This window comes from Myodes glareolus, chromosome 24 (assembly GCF_982192425.1).
Source record: "Myodes glareolus chromosome 24, mMyoGla1.1, whole genome shotgun sequence".
Lineage (NCBI taxonomy): Eukaryota > Metazoa > Chordata > Mammalia > Rodentia > Cricetidae > Myodes > Myodes glareolus.
In genome coordinates, this window is record NC_142049.1 from 37794486 (window position 1) to 37803123 (window position 8638).

At 36.6% G+C, this 8638-nt stretch overlaps 1 long non-coding RNA gene across 1 annotated transcript; it reads right to left on the bottom strand.

The window, feature by feature from the left end:
* Window positions 1-329: 329 nt before the first annotated feature.
* LOC148118168 (uncharacterized) lies at window positions 330-5563 on the bottom strand. Its single transcript, XR_015736355.1, has 2 exons — window positions 5434-5563; window positions 330-3060 (listed from the first exon to the last, which is right to left on the bottom strand). It is a non-coding gene; the product is annotated as an uncharacterized LOC148118168 (long non-coding RNA).
* Window positions 5564-8638: the final 3075 nt, after the last annotated feature.

Below are 8638 nucleotides of genomic sequence, written 5' to 3' on the forward strand. Positions count from 1 at the left end.
TTGAGAAATTTTATGATTAAATTTTTTCATAATAGTGTTGGTATGTATTATTTTATATGTATTTTTAGTATAAACATCTATGTTTATTCCTTACATATTTCACTTTCTCAGTAGTGGTATCATCCTCAATGTTCATGTCTACAAACTGAAGAACAATCACATGAACTTGGAATTTAAACCTGCTCAGCTGATACTTAATATCTTACCACAGACTGGGCTGTGATCTACATCTGCCTTAAAATATGGGATTAATGAACAGGCCCATTTTTTAGTCAGGCTGCCCCTTCCACTTTGTAACATGAAGTAAGCCTAAAAAGAAAATAATACAATTTCTAAGAGTTAAATCACTGTGACTTTAATTGTTTCCAAGGAGATAAAGAAAACCAAGTAAAAACAAATATTCCAGTACTCATAATTTCTATCAATGACTTACAGTTATTTAAAGCCAAATCACATTTAAATAGCACTAAGTTATATGTAAATGTAATTTTTGCTTGTTTATATATGACTTACCAGATACCTTAAAAAGACACATCTCTAACACAGGCAATATCCTTATTATTTTATTTTATTTCATTTGAACGCATCATAGTTGCATTTGTATTCTATATTGTTTTGTTCACACTATATCTAGACTTTGCTAGATAGTCTTCCAGAGAATGGGTTCCCTAAAATCAGAACATGCAGGATGAATTAATCCCGGTCCCATGGACCCTGTAATCAAAGTCTGCCCCAATCATATAAATCTCCCTCATATTCAGAGTGCCTAGTTCGTTAGTATGCTAGTTCCCTCACTGTCAGGCCAGAGTTTCTAGGCTACCATTAGCTCAGGTAAGCTGTTTCAATGGGTTTTCCCATCATGACCTTGATCTCTTGCACGTATTATTACAACACTCATTCTTCAACTGGACTTTAGGAACTCAGCCATGTGATCAACTGTGGATCTCTGTATCTCTTCCCTAATTTACTGGATTTAGATTTTATGATGACATTTAAGATAGTAATCATTCTGACAACAAAACAAGGCCATTCAAATACCCTTTCCACTATTACATAGAGTCTTAATTGTGGTGATCCTTGTGAATTCCTCCAATTCTAAAGTTTAGCTATTCCCATAATATTTCTGTCAACGAATAGAATTTTTTCTTTGCTCTTTGTCTCTTTCCATCCCCTATCTTGACAATCCTGTTACTTCCTGTTCTTTCCTCTCCATTTCTCTCTTTGTCCTTACTATCTGCATTCTCTTTTCACTATACCTATATTTTCCCATTTTTCATCATATTTGTCTTTTTGCTCTTCCCAGGGTTATCATTTTTAAGTTATGTTCACCTTATTATATAGATTCTTTGTTGTCCTGGTGTATAGGTTCTCTATCCTATGCTTTATAATTATTGTTCACCTATGCTTTGGTTCAAACCATCCTCATGATTATGGTCTGAGTTACCTCACTTCAGATGGATTTTTATAGAATCATACATTTGCCTGGAAATTTATTTTTAATGTGGAGTAGTTCTCCATAGTGTAAATGTGCCCTCATTTTTAAAATCTATTTTTGGTCAATGGGCATGGATTTTCTTCCATGTTGTTCTTATTACATTAAATGCTTGAGGATTGTAGAGGAAGAACACAGACATTTGCACATTTCTGGACATTATTATATACAATTAAGAAAAGATAATTTGACATTGGTGTTTACAGAGGAACATATCATATTTGGTGAGTAAGAATAATACAATGATCTTTAGAGTGGTCAACTCTGTGGTCTGTGATTTATACTCATCTTAATTTTTATATCTTCATGGTTCCATTGAAAGATGAGACAGTCAGGTAGCAGTCTCCATCAGGAATATACTCATATGGAAATTTGTAAACTTGCAATTCATTTTTAGAATACTGATTTTCTAATGCAGCCATACTGGTATTATAGAATTTCAGGACATTAGAGAAGTGTAGTAACAGAAAATTTTCTGAGTATTCATGGCCAGTTTGGGTAGAATGACACATTTAAATCTCAGGAGGAAACCTATCTCAATTATGCAAGTTTAAATAAATATCTGCATCAAACCACTATTTGATTTACATGTAAGGTCTTTTGCACTGATCATGTACCAATAGATGGTTTCTTATCAATGGTCCTATAACTTCCTTAAATATATTTTGTATACATTAAAGAAAGAAAAACTTGTTTAGATTTAATAGTGATGATGAAATTTTGAGAGAAATTCTAATATTTGGAATCTATTGGATGTTTAAAACAAATACTTATAAAATTATATTAAGGCAATTTTTTATATATATTAATTACATAAGATAAGAAACACTCTGAACGTTGCTTCTTGCAAATGTGGGGGTGAAACTGCATATATAAGGACTTTAAACAGTCAAACATAAATATTAAGAATATAAATACATTTAAATTTCTTCCCGTGAATGCATCAACTTGTATTCTTTTTTATCATTAAGACACAGTGGAATACCTTATTACAGCGGGTCTATTTACAATGGGACGTCAAATCAACATTTCTTCCTACAATCCATCCATCTCCTTATACAACATTCTAATAAATTCAGATCTAATATACACTGTAATGTAACTACATGAATCCTAGTAATCATATATTATACTTAGACATAATACATATTACGTGTGCTATACATAACATAATTAATTATAATTCAATCGAATAAACAGACATAAAATCAGACAAAAACAGATCAGAAAGAATCAGAAGCCAGATGAACTTGAAAGTGCAAAGTCACACACAAAAAAATATAACTGGACGCTTTCATGTATACAGCTAGAATCTAGGCAAAAGCAGCTGCATTGTTGCTGTGGCAACCAGTCATAATGAGCCAGGTTTGGTTGTTGTTAACTTGAGACAAATCAAAGGGTAAATTACATTTTATCCTGTGTTCCCCTTTAAATGGCACTGCTACTTTTTACAACACATAGGGAGGAGGGAGACACAGATGAATCATCAGCTCTGGATGAGATCACCATGGTAAATGCAGTTCTGTGCTTTCCTGTCATAGTTTTTCGTTCTCTCTTCTTATTGGTTCCTAGAAGACATAAAAAGGTCTGCACTGAGGGATTTTGCCAGCCAGGCTCCTGGCTAAAATCCAGCTTTTAGCTGGAATTTAGTCAGGAGATTGGCGATAAAGAAACTCAGATATCAAAATCTGTTCCAGGGACCTGCAGGAGACAGAGGCAATAGATACCTAGTAAAAGCAAAGAATTTCTGAGATTTCCTCATGCTTCTGCTAAGAGTCACCTGTTCCTGTTTTCAGTGCAGGAATTGTACTTCAGTCTATGAAGCCAATGCTTCAGCCTTAATATCTGTGATTTCTTGATTAGTCTTTAATTATGCATCTTCTGTAATCAAATTTTTTGGGGAGTCAATACCTGACAGAAACCATGAATGTACTGATCATATGCACCATTTGAGGACCCACTATAATAATTGCTATGTTACAGAATAGCTTCAGGCATCTCTGATTATGAAAATTTCAAGTGGCAGATTTCACACTCATGTGTTTAGGGAACATGACACGTATCATTTCTGAATGTGACAGTAGTAAGCTACAATTGGCATTGAAGAATAATAATCAGCGCTCCGCAGGCAGAAATGTTGGGTTTCAGGAGATAGGCAGGATACAGACCCAAGAAGTGGGGTATATGACCATCTCCTGATTACCTCACAGTGGTTTCCCCTTTGATGATTGGATTCTGGTCTGAGGTAAACTGCATTTTTTCTCTCATTCACTTTCACTTTCATTTTTTCTTCCTGACATTATTGTAAATAATATACTTTCTGATTTACTATTTCATGTCAGGGCATTAAGATATAAGCCATCAGCTTCTGCCAACAGATCTACTCCTTTGATATGCTGTCTTCAGATAAGATATCCTTTTCTTTGGGATATAAATTGAATCTACACTTGGCCTGAAGTATTTTTAAGTCCAAAAAAATGGTAAGTAGTATGTATTAATAATTAGAAAAAACACTGAAAATTTTTAGCTCTTTGAACAAAAGTGTACGAGTAATATTGTTGTAAAATGATAATATTTTGGCATTTAAAGCCTATGTTTAACACTCTAGGGCATATTAACCAGCATGCTGACCCTCAACATTACAATGCTTTGCTATCTCATGAAGTCATCTTTTGTCAGAATCATATATCTTTTCTTCTTCTGGTCATACTTCTAATTTTGGTATTTTTCATACCAAGTTATTTTGGTATTCCCCTATTGGGAATTCCCCCACTGGTGATGAGGAAGAGCTCTATGCCAAACCCAGGGTGAAGAAACTTCTATGATGTATGACATTTCTTATGCCGATATGGTGGACAGTGGGCATGTGATGTCTAAACAGATGCCTGATTCCAGGATGCTTGCTTCTTTGAAGGGGAGTCAAGTTCTAACAAAGAGCAGCTATATCTAAGAAATAGAGCATTTTGCAAATTGCAATGCAGGAGGTGAAGACTTTGAAATTAGTGAATTATCTGTAGACCCAAAGATGTGTGGATAAGTTTGGGCAGAAAGTGCTTTTCCAAATGTATCTCTAATGAAAGAAGCAAATTTAGTTAAATGGTTTCATCCTTAGATGAAGACTGATTTTGAGGAAAAAAAGGAGAAACTTTTACCTTTTTAAGTTATTAAACATCAAAATTGTTACAATGAAATCATAACCCCGATGAAGCTCACTACTGCTCAGAATAGTGTCAAAGTCCTATTGCGAGTGACAGTTAGAATTTCTGAGGGGTAATATTGGCAGACTATGCCTGTTTGACAGGAGTAAGAAACATGTCCACTGTCACTGACACAACAAAGCAGAGTAAAGCAAAGGCTGGGAGGTAGTAATCTTAAATTTTTTATGATTATTCTTCAATATTTCTTCACAGAGCTGATCATTATTATTATTGGTTCATTAAAAAGTAATTATTTTTAATTGAGAAGCCAAAATAGCTTTTTATTTTAATCTCATTTTTGTATTTTCTATTTTTTTAAGCATCTGGCTTTTTTATTTGTGTTTTTTACCATTATGGCATGCGAATGACCTTTATATCTATTTATATGGTCATTCACTCATTTATGCATTTATGTAAACTTTGTGTTAAATCTGACTGAAGATTCACCATCCATCTCTTTGACAATTCCCTACCTTAGCCCCCTTACTCTACTCCTCCACAGTGTAGATATGGGGCAGACCTCTCATGGATGCCAGAACAGCATGATATATACATTTACAGTAAGGCCAACATCTCCCCCTGTATTTAGGAAGTATAAGGTTATCCAGTATGTGGAGCAGGTTACAGAGAAGCATCCCAACAGCATGGACAGACCGTTCTTCCTTGTCAGGGGTGACACATGCTCCTTCAGTCCCAGTCTACCTAGCCTTGGTGAGCTCCCATTAGATCAGTCCCACCGCACACCTCGCGATCCGGACTTCCTTGTTCATGTTCTCCCTCCTTCTGTTCTTCATCTGGACCTTGGGAGCTCAGTCCAATGCTCCAATGTGGGTCACTGTCTCTATTTCCATCCATCGCCAGACGAAGGTTCTATGGTGATATGCAAGATATATATCAGTGAAGCTATGGGATAAGGCCAGTTCAGGCACCCTCTCCTCTACTGCCCCAGGACCTAGCTGAGGACGTCCCCTTGGAGACCTGGAAACTCCACTAGAGCCAAGTCTATTGCTAACCCTGAAATGGTTCACTATATTAAGATATCATCTTCCCTACTCCTATATCTACCCTTCCTCCATCTCAACCATTCCAATCCCCCAAGCTCTCCCCAATCCTCCCCTTCTTTCTGCCCATCCCCCGTTCTCCCCATCCCACACCCACTCCCATGCTTCCAAATTCAACAAATGTAAAACTATATAAAATAAGAACAGATATGAAGTATCAAAATTAGAGTTACCAGAGAAACACTGTCTTGAAAAAACAAAATTAGATTTATACCCATCATAAACAATATCAAGAAAAAATGTATCCTAAATATTTCAATAAATATTCTATCCTAAGGTGTCTAAGACTTTATTAGTAATGGCTTGGCCAAATCATGAGAGCAATGTAACTATGACTACATAGTAGTATTCAACCCCATTAAAAACCTTAGAGGAAAATAATATTACTTTAATAAACATGAAGGACATAGAAGCAACTGTCAAATTGCAATAAATGGCAGAGACAATCACCCAAAATCTCATTTTCAACATTAGAGCAAATAACATTTCCTGAGACCTAGAGTCACTGACAGACCACTATCAGAGACAGGAAATGTTTTAAAACGATCTTACTCTGTCTTGGCAAAGTTTGGCAAACCCTTCTCTTTGATCATGCTTATCCAGTTCAGACATCGTGAATTTTTTCAGTCTCAAGTAGAGGGAAGTTCTTTGCCCAAAGGCCAGTTTTGCCAAGCTCCAAGTGGATGTCTTCAGTGTCCCACATGCTCTGGGGAATAGACTGGTGCTGTCAAAGGATGAATGTTTGTTTCCCTTATGTTCCCCTTGTTATTTAGCTTGTCTGGGGTCGTAGGCTATAGGTTTCCTACTCTGTGTTTTATTTGGTGTTCACCTATGATTGGGAACAAACCATCCTCATCATTCTGGTCTGTGTTAACTCACTCAGGATGGAATTTTCTAGTTTCATTATATGCCTGCCAATTTCAAAGTGGCCTTATCTTTACCACTGAGGAGTATCCCATTGGTTAAATATACCCACAATTTTGTATCCAATTAAGTTCGATGGGCTTGGATTTACCGCCATGCTATTCTAACTGTACTTAGGATGATAGTGGAACCCAGACATTTGCCAATTTTTTAACAATATCATCTACAATTCAGAAAAGATAATTTAATATTGGTATTTACAAAACCATATCAAATTTGGTGAGTAAACTGAACACCATGGTTTCTAAATTAGTAAATAATGTAGTGTGTGAGTTATAGTAACAATGTATAGTGAGTTAAACAATGTATAGTGAGTTATAGTAACACATTTAATTATAATTTGACTGCATAAAAGACCAAATGTAAAAACAGAGAAAAAATCACAAAGAATTAGAAACCAGATACACTTGGCATCACAGATTCATGATCAAAAATCTCCAGAGAGAAATGTAGGCTTCCTTGTATATAACAAGGTTGATTTGAGGCAAAAGCAGCTGCCAGCTCGCCCAACCTGTCACATTTTTCCAGTTTCGTTGTCTGTTAACTGGAAGTGAAATGAAGGATAAATTACATTTCATCCTGTGTTCCCTGTAAATTGCTCTGCTTCTTTTAACAACACAAGGTAAGGAGGGAGACAGATGACTCACCAGCTCTGGATGAGATCATCAAGTTAAAGGCAGTCCTGTGTTTCCGGTCCTTGGTTTGAGATCTCTCTGCTTATTGGTTCCTACATAGCATAAAAAGGTCTGCACTGAGTGATTTTGCCAGTGGGGCTTTGACTAAAGTCCTGCTCAAAGCTGGACTTTAGTCAAAGCCCTGCCATAAAGAACACCAGAGATGAAAATGTGCCCCAGAGACCTGCAGGATACAGAAGTCATAGGGAAAACAAGGAATTTGTGAGAGGAGTCACCGGTTTCTGTTTGCATTGAAGGAAATGTGCTCTAGTCTGAAGCCACTGATTCAGCCATAAAAACTACAAATTCCTAGGTTAGCTTTAGATTATGTATTTTCTGAAAGGATGATTTTCTTAGAAAGTCTATACGTGACAACACTGAAATGTACTCATCTTATGCGCCATTAGAGGCCTCACTAAGATAATTACTATGTTGGCAAATAACCTCAGGCACCTGGGAATCTGAAAATTTCAAGTATGAGTTTTCCCAATAAGTGTTTTGGAACTATGACATGGCAGCACAGTATCACAATCAGCCACCGGCAGGGGGGAATGGAAAATTTCAGGTACATAGGCAGGATACAGACCCAAAAAGTCGGATATGTGATCACCTCTTTCTTACCTCATAATGATTTCCCTTTTGATAATTGGATTCTTGTTCTAGCTAAACTACATCATTTCGTGCCATCTACTTTCACATTCATATTTTTCTGTCGCAGCAAACATTGAGATGGGAGGGAGAAATGAGTCAGCAGCTCTGATGCAGATCTCCATGGTTACCACAGGCTTTGTTCCTATTGGTGGAATTGAGATCAATCTCCTCATTGTTTCGGGGAAAATTTGAATGCACATGCTCCTTCAGGGGAGTCAGAGGCAAGGAGAGCAAATAATATTGACAGCATAGCGGGTCCTTTTTAGCTGGCCTCTTTCTTATGCCAGCTCTCTCTCAGCTGCAAATACTTATAACTGAAACCTGAATGTACATTGACCCAGAAATTGCAGACTGCTCTTGACATCTATATGAGAAAAATCCCAGGGTAATTAACAGTCAGGTACTGGTTCATTCCCAGTATTACAGTTCAGAGTCACCTGTTATGGTCTGCGCATCATGTCCGTCCCTGCTTCTGAAACCTCTCCTTGTCTTTCGACTTGTGGCACCACTATCTCTGTCTTGAACTTTGCAGTATCTGCAAAGAAATAATTCCCTTCACGTTTTAGTATTTGACAGCGTCAAGGGGACTCATGCCCTTTCCTCTTTTCTCTGAGTTTCATTGTGAAAATTGGTTTAACA